Source organism: Mytilus galloprovincialis, chromosome 1 (genome assembly GCF_965363235.1).
Source record: "Mytilus galloprovincialis chromosome 1, xbMytGall1.hap1.1, whole genome shotgun sequence".
NCBI classification, from domain to species: domain Eukaryota; kingdom Metazoa; phylum Mollusca; class Bivalvia; order Mytilida; family Mytilidae; genus Mytilus; species Mytilus galloprovincialis.
Window position 1 is genome coordinate 62,544,145 of NC_134838.1, and position 17,120 is coordinate 62,561,264.

The 17,120-nt window shown below is 32.3% G+C and overlaps 1 long non-coding RNA gene across 1 annotated transcript; it reads left to right on the forward strand.

Annotated features, from left to right (window-relative positions):
• The first annotated feature begins 1,688 nt into the window (after nt 1-1,688).
• LOC143080698 (uncharacterized) lies at nt 1,689-6,401 on the forward strand. Its single transcript, XR_012979771.1, has 2 exons — nt 1,689-1,873; nt 5,875-6,401. It is a non-coding gene; the product is annotated as an uncharacterized LOC143080698 (long non-coding RNA).
• The last annotated feature ends 10,719 nt before the right edge of the window (nt 6,402-17,120 follow it).

The window sequence follows — 17,120 nt, forward strand, 5'->3', positions numbered from 1 at the left end:
TGCACTGTAGGGACTTACTACTTCAATAAAAGTTAATTAAATAAATTCTGGGAGTAAAATGAAATGTATGAATTTTGCCAATAAGGAAAGGCCATATAGGGATCAATAATTAAACAAGTTACGTCATTTGAGTTCTGATGGATAGCTGTCTCATTTGCAATCAAACTACATCTCCATATTTTTATATTAGAATATATTTGTATACGTCATATACTGCATTTATCCAAATGAACATTGCACCATTATTAAGAAAAAATATAAAACTTCGACCTGAAAACCATCAATATTAATTATAAAACTCCTGAATATTTGCTTTTTGTTGGTTGTGCATTGATAATGATTTCTTTTATGAACGTGTATTACAATATCACAGGTTTTCCAGAGATTTGATAAGTTAGCAATCATAATCCTATATATTTTATCTACCTTTGAGTCGATAAGGAATCGAATGATGTATGGTTTATTTTCTTGGAGAGATATATTGCGAGTTTGTTAGGGACCAAAAACCCTCAAGTTGATCGTCAAACGTCAGACCAATCTCTGACTACTAGCAAAGATGTTCTACCAAACCTGTGCTATGTGCCTCTTGAACTGGCAGTGAAGTGACCGTCTGTTTTTAATTTTGAAGGTCTTGTGAGAAGGAGATCATGGCGTCAATGCATTTTGAGTGTGACTGTAAACAAGTCCAAGAAATGTTTATCTTATTCGTTGCTGTTAACTTTTTTTCTCAAGTGCAGTGGTAAAAACTTATTAAAGATTTCAAGTATATATTTACCTTAGCCGTATTTGGCACAACTTTTTTTAAGCTTTTTACTTGTTTGGCTTTATAACTATTTTAATCTGAGAGTCACTGATGAGTCTTATGTAGACGAAACGCGCGTCTGGCGTATTAAATTATAATTCTGGTACCTTTGATAACTATTTACACCACTGGGTTGATGCCGCTGCTGGTGGATGTTTTGTCCCCGAGGGTATCACCAGCCCAGTAATCAGCACCTCGGGGTTGACATGAATATCTATTTTATGATCATTTTTATAAATTTCCTGTTACAACCTTGAATTTTTCGAAAAAAATAAGGATTTTCTTATCCCAGGAATAGATTACCTTAGCCATATTTGGCACAATTTTTTTGGAATTTTTGGGTCCTCAATGATCTTCGACTTTTTACTTGTTTGGCTTTATTACTATTTCTATCTGAGCGTCACTGATGAGTCTTATGTAGATGAAACGCGCGTATTAAATTATAATCCTGGTACCTTTCATAACTATTAAGTGCGCCAAACGCACATTTTGAATAGATACTGAGATTCATCAGTTGCGGTTTAATCAAAAGTTAAACTGTCCGAAGATCAACAAAAATGAAGGTAAAGAACATTGACAACTAATCTTACTAATGCCATCAATGTCAATGGTATGAAAACCGGTGTTTTCGGATGCTTTTGACACTTTTATACAGAGTAAATATACCGAAGAAATGGATGTATGAACGAAACGAGTAAACCAGAGAATTGATAATGAAACTACTTTAACGGGAATTTAAAAGGTAGTCTTAATAATGAAAAAAAACTTAGCTGTTAGATTTTCATTTATTTGTAGGTAGCAATCATAATTATGATTATTATTTAAATGTTTAGAATTATTATTTATGGTTATATAGCATGAAACAGATATGCCCGGATCAGTGACTGTTATGTGTGACATTTAACTGTAGATAAAAAAAAATACCTGTATATCTAAGTTCTTTAATATTAGATACGTTGGTATTTTTGTTTTTGTCTAAGTGAAAATTAGCAGGCTAATGCACGATTGTTGTATCGGAAGTTACTTTTGAGTTTTGCATACTCGACGGTACTGAAATTTAATGTAAACAAGGTAAGAAATGCAAAAAAATATTCAGTTTTGTTTTATTTATTATCCATAGGAAAACAAGTATTTGCTGTAAATGTGAAAGATATGACAAGATAACCGACATATTTGAAATACACTTTGAACAATTATGCAATGTTATGGTTTTATAGCCAGACAAAGTAGGATATATATGAATTTTCGAACCGCTTTCGAAGGGCTTTCTTCAATTACCTTTAACTTAAATGTATACAATTTAGCCATAGGAGATTATATATTGGTTATGGCATTATTCTATCCTACCAACTAATATCTTTATAGACTTGAAGTGTAGATTTTTTCACATTTATTAAATTGATATTTGATCCTTTAACATAACTGTAATCAATATTACACCAACATTATTCAATATGTTCAAGAAAACAACTGAACAAAATGGGGAAGAGACAACAACCCGACCAAAAGGCAGACAACAGTCGAAGGTCACCAGTGGGTCTTCAATGCAGCGAGAAACTCCCGCACCATGAGGCGTGCTTCAGTTGGCCCCTAAACAAAAATGTATACCAGTTCAGTGATAATAGACGACATACTAAACTTCGAAATATACAGGAGAAACTAAAATTAAAACTGACAAGACCATAGGCGCTTGACTTGAGACAGGCGCAAAAATGCAGCGGGGTTAAACATGTTTTTTTTTTTTTTTTTAAATCTCAACCCTCCTACTATACCTCCAGCCAATGTAGAAAAACAAACACACAACAATATGAACAATAAAACTCAGTTCAAAATAAGTTTGATTTTAGATGCCGATGAAGACCGATTGTTAAAATCTGGATGTTTTGTAGTTTCTCTGTAGTTCTTTTGAAACTATGTCCAAGCTAAATGTCAGTGATAACGTGGACTTGTTGTTGTCTTATTCCGATGTATACGGAATTAGTACACATATCTGGTATTTTGTCGTTTATGTTCCTTAGTGATGTTGGCTCACACACCTTGTCAGTTCTTTCGTCATAAGTACCTAAACAACTATGTTATAGGAAGACGTTTAACTCTTGATATCATAGTTTTTTGTTTATGTGAAATTCATTTTGAAAGACCGATATCAACATGCTTAAGTGCATATAGGTATATTAGTGAAGCAAATTGAATATAATTTACTTATTACCTGTGAAAATTACCCGTTTAAGGTAGCACAATACAAAGATTTTTTCACTCCCAATCAGATAACTTTAAACTGATGTAGTTCATTTCATCCTTCCTTATATTTTATAAATGAGGTACCAAAAGAAAGAAGAAAGATTAATCTTTCAAATTGTGATAATTTCATTATGACATAATTATTACATACTTAATTGTTATGTAATTAGTTGCTATATTGTGATGTCCACACTTGAATGAATTTAGCGTCTTTATTTTTCATAGCATTCCTAAATATTTTATAGATTCTTGTACAACACAGCTTGACCTCCAAAACTGTGTCTCAGATTTCCAAAAACATCAATAGAACAAATTTTATACCCAATTGAATTTAGTGATCTCTTATGAATTGATGTTGCAAACTTCATTGAAGATTTATGAGAGAATGAAATACAATAGGAAAAATCTGAGACATTGTTTTGGAGGTCAAACTGTGTTCTGCAAGAATCTATAAAATATTTTGGGATGCTATGAATAACAAAAAAGCTAAATTCATTCAAGTGTGGACATCACAATATAGCAACTAATTACATAATAATTAATTATGTAATAATTATGTCATAATAAAATTATCACAATTTAAAAAATTAATCATTCTTCTTTCTTTTGGTACCTCATTTGTAAAATTCAAAGAAGGATGAATGGAATAACATCACTTTAAAGATGTCTGATTGGGGATGAAAAATCTTTGTATTGTGCTACCTCAAATTACTATTACTTCAAATAATGTCAGTACTTCCATTATTTATCGATAACGTACTTGAAAGGTAAAAACATATATGTGATTAAAAGCGTACAAAAGTTAAGAATCTCAGGATTGTTTTAGATGATATTGAATTATTTTATTAAGCTTCATATTGCACAGGAGCCATTCTGTTGCGATTAGTTGTTGTATCACGCAAAGAAATCAAATTTATTATATCAGAATTGTTCCCTTTTAATAGTTTCACGTATTTTTGATTTCTTCCTGTTTTTCAACATCTTGGTTTGGTATTTTTTGCCATCAACATCCCCAATGACATGTATTGATTTTTCGAAACAGGTTTTAAACTGTACAAAAATTTAAGAAGAAAAAAACTTTAAAGATGATTACTTTTACCCACGTCATTTAAAATCGGGTGAATAGTCTCATTGTCAAAATACCAAATTACCATATTTTAATTTTTAAAGCAAAATTGGGTTTCGTAAGTTCATACCCACAAATACCTTTATTTTTGACATAACGACATAGCAAGCCTAAATCATGACAATTAATGTAGGTTAAGAACTTTACTTACTGGCTGAATAAATGCTTTTTATTTTAAGATATACAACTTCCCTTTTTGAAGGGAGTATTTAAGTAGACACTTGTATGTCATATATATATTTCCAAGTTGATACAATATTCAAATCATTGCGGTTCATATCAATATTTCCTTTTTTCCTTAAAACCATTATAATGGTCAAACGATTGTAATCCTTATTTCAAAACATTTAAAGGATGTCAGCAATATTTATTTACCCTTTGTGGAATATAGATTATATCAAAGATTACTCCTAATATGTTTTAAAGGTCGCAGCCACAACGTCTCCTGTTGACCTGTTTATTCTGTATCATGTAAGTTTGTATTATGCCATCACATAAATGATATCTTGAGAATAAACAACTATGTGACTAGAATTCCTTCGGTCAAATTTGTTGGATTGGGCTATTCATAAAGGCTCGATGTTTTGGTCATTTAGCTGCACACGTATTCAAGTATTTATATGTCTTTGCCCTGCAAGATTTTTTTTTTGAGTGATTTGACGACCATCAAATTTTTAGATTGGGTCGGTTTGATGAACACAGTTTTTTTAAATATCATCAACATTTACTAATTTAACTTATAATTGATTGTTTATGTGTTGCGATCAACAAAACCGGGGCTACTTGCAAATAAGAAGCATCCTTTCCATTTAGAGCAATGGTTAAGGAAGCTCGCTTGTCAAGTTTTTAATTTTTGGTCAGATTTTCGGAATCCTCTGGTTTTATCCATTTGAATGCCTTAACAAATTTTGCCCGGTGACCCCCATTTTTCTTTTTATAATTCTTTTAAATGTATAATGATAAGTTGTCTGTTAAAGTCTTATAAAATTTTAATTATTTTTAAATGGTTTTTGAGGACTTCAACTTGTCAATGATAAAGCTATGAAAAATCAAGAGAGAACATTTTCCCGCCAAAATTTCAATGGCTAATATCTCGAAAACAAGCACGGTGACCTATATATTTTTTTTGCTCTTTTGATTCCTTAATTAATCCCCTATCAATATTTGCTAGTGTTTTGAAAAGTTAATTACTTTGAAACTGAGAAGCCATCTCCCTTAAAATTAAGTTTATGTTACTTGATTAATTGTATTTGTGTTGTCTGTCTTTCTTCGATTGCTGTTTTTATTGTCCCTTTGTTTTTCTTTTTACATTTCTAAGTAAAGAGAGTTGCTCCTTTAAATTAATAGAATCAAAATAGAAAACACTTTATGGTTGAGGAAACCTTATACTTTCCGTTTATTTTTCTCTCTCAAAGAAATGATTACCTCCTAGTTTGTATTGGCATACCCACCTTTCTTATATTTACATATGCATTAACCATTGCAATCCAATAATATAACTGTTCTTTTAATTTTCATCTATGATTGAAAATGACCCATTCTTACCAACGGTTCGAAGTTTCATATATGCTGATGAAGACGATAAAGCAAAATCAGAAACGGAGTAATTATTCATTAACTTCTTATGTCATCAAACTATAGGATTTCCTTCCTGAAATGATTGACAATTTGAAAATAGATCTCAGTAACATTGCTCTCGTTGCAGGATTTCTAAAAACATGGATCATGTTCATGATGAAGTTCTACGGAAAAATTGCAAGTTTCTGAAAGATAACCTTAAGATGGAAGGTCTATTGGATTTAATGCTGGAGAGAGGTGTATTTTCACCAAAGATGGCCGACGAAATCAGAAGTAAAGAGACAACGTGTGATCAAACAAATACTTTTTTTATTATCCTCCGACGAAGAGGACCAAAAGCATTCGATGTATTTATGGAAGGATTGAAAGAAAGTTCTCAGACTTTAGTGTTAGAACGCATGGAACATAGTCTTGGATTAGATCACGTGGACCAGATTCATTAGAAATTAATCTGAAGTTTAAGCCGACATCATGATTTTGGATATTATAATAATTATTGTTTTATTAGTCACAGGTATGTCTCGGTGCAATGATTTGCCAAATATGCAAGTGCAATTAACTAATGGATGTTTTAGACCCGTGTAAATATATTAATCATAATACATGATTATAAAAATGTGTTTTGCCTAATATCTAATAAATGATATTTCTTTATTCTGAATATTTTTTTAATTTAGGATGTCACTTGTCAAGAATCTCTTAAAAGGTTGTCTCTCGCTATGTTGCTATATTTTCAGAAGTGCTTTTTGTTTGTTTGTGTGTTATTTAATGAAGAGGGCATTGAGCTTAATGCTGCTTTCGTAATAAATATCCAATTTATTTGAATGTTAATTTCCTTCGTAATGTCATGCGGGTAACTAAGGTTGGTGCGTTGTCGGAATACATAGTACTAGGAACACCTCTTCTACTAACAAATTTGCTAAATGCTAATTTGATTGACTCGATTGTCAAATCTTGGATGAGTTCAATATATAGGGCAAGAATACACTCGCATGTGAATAGGCAAATATAACTTTAGTCATAAGTCAATTTTCCATAAAGAAGAGTGGTCTAGCGAACTAAACAACAGTTGTCGGGAATGTTATCATGTCGGTGACTCTATCCTTCGGTATTGGATGCGTTTGCTGTGGAAACGCTTTTACTTTCACGTTACGCCACGTTACACATTTCTGTATGATGCGGTTGACGCACTGACGATGTACAATAAATTTTGGGGATGTTATATTGAAAAGAGTCAAGCAAAGACTATAAACTCAAGAATGGGCTAATGTTTCGTATGCTTTACCTGGAGTCAATGCTATACAAAGTGACGTCGGTAAGTGATAACGTTCCCAGTCTATTGACTTTTGTTACGTTAAATGACACGTTCACGTTAACCAATAAAATTAGTATAAAATAGACTGAACTAAATATTAACCAACCACTTGGACCTCCATTTCACTGTCTCACGACTTTGGTCTTGATAATGCTTCCTGTCATCGTTAATGCTACGTCCGAGACTCATCTTCTATATATACTCCGTCATCGTAGTAAGCGGGCTGCCAAACTGACCAATCTGGCCCTGAAAGCAGCCGGTGTGGAGTATAGACTGTAAATAAACATCAAAATAGTAAAAACACCAAAACTACTCAACAAAACCAAGATAGTGGCCTACCAAAATGACGTCTTCCACCTGTTCCTGACCCACTGCAGAAAATATTTAAACGCTCACCAAACGCCTCCGGGCACCGAGCCGACCATGCCAGGGCTTTAAAATCAGTCAAGGTTGTTAAACACTTCCATCATCCGGAAATTCTTGAAATTCTTGCATTACATATAATGTAAAGAAATGACGTTAGCTGTTCGATACTGCAGTTTTTAAAGACAGTAAGACAGAATATATCTAGCACATATTTCAAAGCAATATAATATTTCTCACAAGTTCAGATTATGTGCTTCTTTATATAAGAATAATAAACCTGTTTTATTACACACCATAAGTACATCCGATTTAATATCATAATGAATAGCTTCTGGTTCATCTTGATCGGTTAGTACAACCCTATACTTGTTTCCACTGCTTTCAATCATAATGACTTTGTTAATTTTTTTTCGCAAGTGACAAAGCTTTCCCAATAGAATCATTTGTTAAACCATTTGGTCTAACTAATTCGTTGCAGTAAACTTTCCATAAAACGTCACCATTCAAATTACACGAATACACAGCATTATCATTTAAACCCACGTAATACAATTTGTTTTTACATTTTGTTTTTACAAATTGTACAATAAGTCTTTGTGCTGGTTGTTGTTATTTTGGATAATATATTTCCATATCGATCCATTGTCTGGATGATTTGCGACTCAAGACCGATTACTAGTTGTTCAGCTGTACATGTTATCCCATAGCAGCGGTCTTTTATAAGAATAGTGTTGATAATTTAATTTAGATGAGTCAATATCTACTATAACGATTTCCCTCTTTTGGTACAGAGTTACAGCAGCTGTATGATTATTTATTATTACAATATCGGCTGGATAGCGTAGTACTTTTAATGAGTTTCTATTTATTCAATTGATAAGGTTACCGTATTAATTGTCTTGAATTCGAAATTTATAGTAACTAGTTACCAGAAATTTATCACACCATTTTGTATAAATTTGTTCCTCAAGCTATTTATTGGAAGAAATATATAGAAATATGTATTGGTCCCCCTTAATACATACAAATCAAAACAGTTACTGCAGGTTATCTTCTGTAAATATAGACAATGCAATTTCCCATAGGATCTCCCTTTATGGCTAAATTGTGCACATTTTAGTATGAAGTTTCGTAAAACATTATATCCTAGAATGTTATGCACTACACTGTTTTATTTAAAGGTCACAATATTGGGCAGTGCGACATATGTTCAACATTTATATGCCCGAACTTCGAATAGCTTAAATTTGAACTTAAATTCTGAACTACCCCTCCTTATTACTATGGTTCTTCCTCAGAATTCTAAATTCGCCGCAACCATTTATCAAATATATATGACTATTAAATATCTCCATAAAGAGGCCAGGTTTGTGAAACAGCTGTATTGACAAAGTGCAGCCTTCAGATAGTTATACAAAGGTATAGGTACAAGCAACATTATGAAATTAAAAACTAACACATTTCCTACGCATTTCCATTTTGGCAATTTAATTATTCTAACACAACAGTGTATAAATTCAAATTTTGCATGCCAAAAGGTGTTTTTTTCGTAGCTAACAAATAAAAAAAACCAAATCAACGGAATTACAAACGAGATAAAAAAAAAAAGAAAAACATTTAAAAGCATAACAACATATTTTCTGTGTCTTCTTTTTTAGTAACAGTGTTATTTTATTTGCGTACATACCTCCTTAGACTCGTCGTGTACAAGGTTTTTTAAATATCACTGGAAGATAAATCATAGTTCATGTAGCGCCGCACGAATACTACGACTAAAATATATAAGGGTACAAAGTTAACAAAATCTCGTGTGACTGATAAACTTAATATAGACGTCAATATCAACCGTATTCACACATGAGTTTTTCACATGTCAGTGTTGTTTATAACATAGTTTATATATATGACTGGTTTTTTTTTAATTCCTGACTCGATTTAACTGTACAATGCAATTACCAAAAGTATATCAAACAATTCAATCAAATGTTGTTTTTTGTCGAGCCTGCAACTTTTGTTGCAGAAAGCTCGACATAGGGATAGTGATCCGGCGGCGGCGGCGGCTCACTTCTTAAAAGCTTTATATTTTAGAAAGTGGAAGACCTGGATGCTTCATACTTTGTATATAGATGCTTCATGTTACGAAGTTTCCGTCAGTCACATGTCCAATGTCCTTGACCTCATTTTCATGGTTCAGTGACCATTTAAAAAAAAAAGTTCAAATTTTTTGTAATGTTGAATTCTCTCTTATTATAAGTAATAGGATAACTATATTTGATATGTGCGTACCTTGCAAGGTCCTCGTGTCTGTCAGACAGTTTTCACTTGACCTCGACCTCATTTCATGGATCAGTGAACAAGGTTAAGTTTTGGTGGTCAAGTCCATATCTCAGATACTATAAGCAATAGGGCTAGTATATTCGGTGTATGGAAGGACTGTAAGGTGTACATGTCCAACTGGCAGGTGTAATCTGACCTTGACCTCATTTTCATGGTTCAGTGGTTATAGTTAAATTTTTGTGTTTTGGTCTGTTTTTCTCATACCATATGCAATAGGTCTACTATATTTGTTGTATGGAATGATTGTTAAGTGTACATGTCTAGCGGGTAGATGTCATGTGACCTTGACCTCATTTTCATGGTTCAGTGGTCAAAGTTAAGTTTTTGAGTTTTGGTCTTTTTATCTAATGCTATATGCCATAGGTCAACTATATTTGGTGTATGGAAATATTTTATGATCTTTATGTCAGTCGATCAGGTTTTATTTAACCGTGACCTCATTTTCACGGTTCATTGCACAGTGTTAAGTTTTTGTGTTTTGGTCTATTTTTCTTAAACTATAAGTAATGTGTCAACTATATATGTTGTATAGAAGCATTGTTAGCTGTACCTGTCTGCCTGGCATGGTTCATCTGACCTGGACCTCTTTTTCAAGGTTCATTGGTCTTTGTTTAGTTATCTTGGTTAATGTTAAGTTTATGTGACAGTTGTAATAAAGCTTAGCTTTATACTTAGGACTATCAACATAATATCAATGATTAGTATAGAAGGCGAGACATTTCAGCGTGTGCACTCTTGTTTTTCATATTGCAGTGTTAGTCCAATTACGAAGTCAGTACAAATATTGGAGTTATATCAGAGCTAGGTAGATTTCCTTTATATTTTAACATAGTAATTCAAATGTTTATGTATTGGCACCGCCTTGAAAACTCGCCCACTGATCTCTTAAGTGATGCTTATATTGAAAGCTCCTCTGATAAGCTGTGGCTAATCAATCGTGGTATGCAAACATAAAGTTTTTTAGTGAAAAACTTGGTTTAAATTTAGTACTTTGTAAAAAACTCAGTAAAAATAAATTCAAAATTTTACTTAGAAAATGTATCAAAACTGATTTTTTAACATACTGGAGCAATCAAAAAGACTTAATAAAAAAAGATGATCACAGTAAATTGAGCAACTACTTTAAATTTAAACATAATTTCACTTTTGAAGATTACTTCAATATTAGGAATAGAGATAAGAGAGTTGTACTAACTAGATTTAGAATAAACAATCATTGTCTCCGCATAGAGAGAGGCCGTTACGAACGAAAAATTGATGAACATGGAAAAAATATTACACTGCCAAGATCAGAGAGAACATGCCAGTTTTGTTCAATGAACTCGGTTGAAGACGAAGAACATTTTTTTATTGAAATGTACCCTTTATAATAAGGAAAGAAAAACCTTTCTGGATGAACTCTTTACAAAATACCCATATTTATCCCAAATATCCGATAGTAATCTGCTTATTTGGTTCATGTCAAACGATAGCCTTTATTTTAACTCTAAATTATGTGAATTGCTATCCTCATTTTACACATTGAGAAACTGAATATTTGCTTAACTGAAACTTATAAAACTTATTTATAGTCTTCACCAGTTCATTGTCACATTATACTTGAATTGTTTTTTCTTTCTCTTTTCTGGGCAGTAAGAGTTATCCTTCGTTCCACATATACAATGTACGCAAATGACTCTCCTCATAAAAAATTTGTGTCTGTATTTTGATCTGTATTTTATTTTTCATTTACATGTTGTACTGTTATATCAATCATCCTTAATCAGAACGATAGTTGTATGTGTGAGTGTATGCGAGTGGGAGAGAAAGGCTTTTTATTTTTACTTTATGTGATTACATGCTTGTTATGAGCCCTATGATTAGGAAATAAAATATCTTTATCTTATCTTAAAAAAGTACTGCTTTGAATATTTTACAATCTTAAATCCATATTGGAGGAACCTTAAAACGACAAATATTAGAGTTGTGCTATTTCTATTTTAGGTATATCTTTGCAGTCTCTGTTGTAAATAGCAATATAACCTACGTCATGTTTGGAAATTTAAAAATTGTTCTAGTGTCTACTATGTTGGGGTAAAACTGTTTTATTGTATCGATTGTTAAAGTTTTATAATCAGAATAGTATATGATACATTTTACAGTGTGGTCATACTGAATATAGCTATCAAACGTACCAGGATTATAATTTAGTACGCCAGACGCGCGTTTCGTCTACATAAGACTCATCAGTGACGCTCATATCAAAATATTTATAAAGCCAAACAAGTACAAAGTTGAAGAGCATTGAGGATCCAAAATTCCAAAAAGTTGTGCCAAATACGGCTAAGGTAATCTATGCCTGGGATAAGAAAATCCTTAGTTTTTCGAAAAATTCAAAGTTTTGTAAACAGGAAGTTTATAAAAATGACCACATTATTGATATTCATGTCAACACCGAAGTGTTGGATAAAGTGTTGGATAAAGGATATAAAGGATATCTGTTATCCGAAATATTTATTATTTGTTCATTTTATTTTATTATTATATTTTGGTGATGCTGTACCCTTTTAGACTTGAAATTAATATATAAATATATATGATATAGTAAATTTGTGAAATTAGGATTAACATGTTGTTACTAAACTTTAGAAATTACATGTAATTTCGGATGCATTAAGTTAATACAAGTAATTCCTGAAAGTGCCCAGTTATTACCAGTAATTACTAGTTTTAAATTATTTTTTTACACCCATTAAAAAACTGTTAAAACAATGATGCAATATGGTCAGCTGATCTAAACTTAGTGTAAAACTGATTTAAAGATTAGTAAATATTATTTAAAGGTGATAAAATATACCTTTTTGTTAAAGGGGCATAAAGTAAATAATACATAAAATTGAATATGATTTTATTGTCATTGAATGAAATTGTAATTCGCTTTTTGCAGCCGATTTGGTTATTTTTTTCGAAAAAAGCTTAGAAACATTGCTAATCAATTATTCAATTGCAAGTGAAGAATTTGACCCCATTGAACAATTCGGCCTCATTAAATCCGTATTTATGTAGCTGTCAATGTAACCGTTTATTTGGAGATGGATTACGCATGTTTTTAGCTATCAAAAAAATGTAGACATTGAAAGTAAAACACAAGGGATGAACCATTTGGTTGACTGGTTCGATCCACAAAAAAATGATTCTTATACATGCAAAGGTAAACACGACGATAAACCTACTTTTTAACCTACAATTTGAAATCAAACATACATTGAAAAGCACATTGCATGTGGATGCTATCTGTTTATATTCATAAGTTTGTTTATATTTGGTTACTAGTATCTGATCGTTGGCAGTATTCGGAGGTCATCTCGATAATAAATTATATGACGTTTACACAAAAATGAACACGAAATTTGATACATAGTTATCAATAACATTATCAAAGGTACCAGGATTATTATTTAGTACGTCAGACGCGCGTTTCGTCTACATAGGACTCATCAGTGATGCTCATATCACAATATTTAAAAAGCCAAACAAGTACAAAGTACATATTATCGTGTTTATGCACTGTTTATTATTTATTTAAGATGTTTTGTAATTTGGATATCAGTTTTAGTATGATAAATCAAATATGAGTATAAGGGAAAATCTAAACACTATAATCAACATGTTTTTATTTATTTTTTTGAAAATGAAACTAGAAAATTACAATCTTCTCTCATGGAAAGTAATGGTTTTCATGATATTTCTGTTGTACTTCAAATAATTCAACCTATACACGTTATTTGACAGTCCCGTTCAAAGGGGTAAGGCTGCATTAATTATATATACAAACAAGTCTAAATTGAAAACAACGTTCAAACCTATGATTGCGTTGGATAAAAACCGCAATTGTTATGCATGTGCATGTCAAACAAATTTCGTGGTAGAGGAGTATAAATCGGCACAAACAAAATTTTCCAAAAGACCAAAAAAGTGAACAAGTATATTTCAACAAAACGCACTTGACTAACAGGTCGTACAACTGGTGTTCTTAAACTCTAATGACTGCCATTTACGATTGCCAAATAAATTGATCACAAGATGTAACAAAATGGATATTTATATTCATTTAATATAAAAAACAGAAAAAATATATACAATTCTAAATTGAAAACAACGTTCAAACCAATGACTGCGTTGGATAGAAACCGCAATTTTTTATACGTGTGCATGTAAAATAGATTTCTTAGTAGAGGAGTCTAAATACAGCACAAACAACATTTTCCAAAGATAAAAAAGTGAAAAGTATATTCCAACAAAACGTATTTGACTAACAGGTCGAACAATGGATGTTCTTAAACCCTGCTGACTGCCATTGGCAATTGCCAAATAAATTGAACAGCAGATGTAACATGGATCTTAATCATTAATCGAATACCAAACAGAATAAAAATAAACTTGCGGAGAAGATGGTGTACTGCAAACATGAGGTGCAAAAATTTGTACACCATATCCGGATTTCATTAATTAATGTTTCTTCAGCGATGTTAGTGATCTAAACGGTATTTGGAAGGCCATATAATTTACATAATATATTATATATATATTGTAACAGCTTAATCTAAGTAGACTGATAATTGATTCATTCAACATCACAATCATATATACCGATGAAGGATATCTGTTATCCGAAATATTTATAAAAAATTACATTTATAGTTCCTTTTTATGTTATTGGTGTTGTTATGTACACTTTTTAGGCGTTTATATATATATATTTAGTTTAAAAGTAAAAAAACACAAAAAATCACATCATAAATCGAACATTGTTTCTGTTAGCGCTTTCACCGCATCTCATGCGGTTCATCGGACAGAATTGTTATCGTTAATAGTAACGACGTTACGAAGTGGGACAAAGTAAAACTCTGAAATCCGGCACAGTAATCAAACCGAATAAAAGCATGAACTGTAAATCGGAAAATGTCATTTATTGTGCAACCTGTCCCACTTGTAATAAAAACTACATAGGTCAAACAAATAGACTAATTGATAGAGTGAGAGTTCATAAACAGCAGAACCCGTCAATTAGAAATTCTCTCTGTTCTGAACACTTTGACCGATGTGGAAAGGGAAATTTCAAAATATATCCCTTTTTTAGCTCACCTGGCCCAAAGGGCCAAGTGAGCTTTTCCCATCACTTGGCGTCCGTCGTCCGTCGTCCGTCGTCTGTCGTCCGTCGTCTGTCGTCCGTCGTCGTCCGGCGTCGTTAACTTTTACAAAAATCTTCTCCTCTGAAACTACTGGGCCAAATTACACCAAAATCATCATTGGGGTATCTAGTTTAAAAAATGTGTCCGGTGACCAGGCCAACCATCCAAGATGGCCGCCATGGCTAAAAATAGAACATAGGGGTAAAATGCAGTTTTTGGCTTATAACTCAAAAACCAAAGCATTTAGAGCAAATCTGACATGGGGTAATATTGTTTATCAGGTCAAGATCTATCTGCCCTGAAATTTTCAGATAAATCGGATAACCTGTTGTTGGGTTGCTGCCCCTGAATTAGTAATTTTAAGGAAATTTTGCTGTTTTTGGTTATTATCTTGAATATTATTATAGATAGAGATAAACTGTAAACAGCAATAATGTTCAGCAAAGTAATATTTACAAATAAGTCAAATGACCGAAATGGTCAGTTGACCCCTTTAGGAGTTATTGCCCTTTATAGTCAATTTTTAACCATTTTTCGTAAATCTTAGTGATCTTTTACAAAAATCTTCTCCTCTGAAACTACTTGGCGAAATCAATCCAAACTTGGCCACAACCATCTTTGGGGTATGTAGTTTGAAAAATGTGTCCAGCGACCCAGCCATCCAATCAAGATGGCCGCCATGGCTAAAAATAGAACCTTGGGTAAAATGCAGTTTTTGGCTTATAACTAAAAAACCAAAGCATTTAGAGTAAATCTGACAGAGGTAAATTTGTTTATCAGGTCAAGATCTACCTGCCCTGAAATTTTCAGATGAATTGGACAACCCGGTTTTGGGTTGCTGCCCCAGAATAAGTAATTTTAATGAAATTTTGCTGTTTTTGGTTATTATCTTGAATATTATTATAGATAGAGATAAACTGTAAACAGCAATAATGTTCAGCAAAAAAAGATTTACAAATAAGTCAACATGACCGAAATGGTCAGTTGACCCCTTTAGGAGTTATTGCCCTTAATAGTCAATTTTTAACCATTTTTCGTAAATCTTAGTAATCTTTTACATCTTCTCCTCTGAAACTACTTGGCCAAATTACACCAAACTTGGCCAAAATCATCATTGGGGTATCTTGTTTAATAATGTGTCCGGTGACCCGGCCAACCATCCAAGATGGCCGCCATGGCTAAAAATAGAACATAGGGGTAAAATGCAGTTTTGGGCTTATAACTCAAAAACCAAAGCATTTAGAGCAAATCTGACAAGGGGTAAAATTATGTAACAGGTCACGATCTATCTGCCCTGAAATTTTCAGATAAATCGGATAACCTGTTGTTGGGTTGCTGCCCCTGAATTAGTAATTTTAAGGAAATTTTGCTGTTTTTGGTTATTATCTTGAATATTGTTATAGATAGAGATAACTTGTAAACAGCAATAATGTTCAGCTAAGTAAGATCTAGAAATAGGTCAACATGACCAAAATCGTCAGTTGACCCCTTAAGGAGTTGTTGCCCATTTTATTCAATTTTTAACAATTTTCACTAATTTGGTAAATTTTTGTAAATTTTTACAAAATATTTTTCACTGTATCTAAAGGTCCAAGTTTATTATAGATAGAGAAAATTCTAAGTACCAAGAATGTTCAGTAAAGTAAGATCTACAAACACATCACTATCAGCAAAACACAATTTTGTCATGAATCCATCTGTGTCCTTTGTTTAATATGCACATAGACCAAGGTGAGCGACACAGGCTCTTTAGAGCCTCTAGTTTAAGATGTGGACCGAAGATAAAATACCGCGTGAAGCCAAGGAACAATATTTTAATGAACTTTATAAGCCGACATAAAATAGGAAGTGAAATTCGGTCCGTTAATAAAATTCCGGAAGATATATACAATTACCGCATGATGTTGCTATAACGTAACGTCACAAGTTGTTACAATTAACGATAACAATTCTGTCTGATGAACCGCATGAGATGCGGTGAAAGCGCTAACAGAAACAATGTCCGATTTATGATGTGATTTTTTGTGTTTTTTACTTTTAAACTATATTTTCTGTACCAAGGACTTTTTATTTATCAATATATATATATGTGTTCATTTTTTGATAATGTTGATCGAACCGTTTTAGACTGGTTATATATTATATTTTGTAGAGTACTGTATCATAATCATATGATCCATCGCC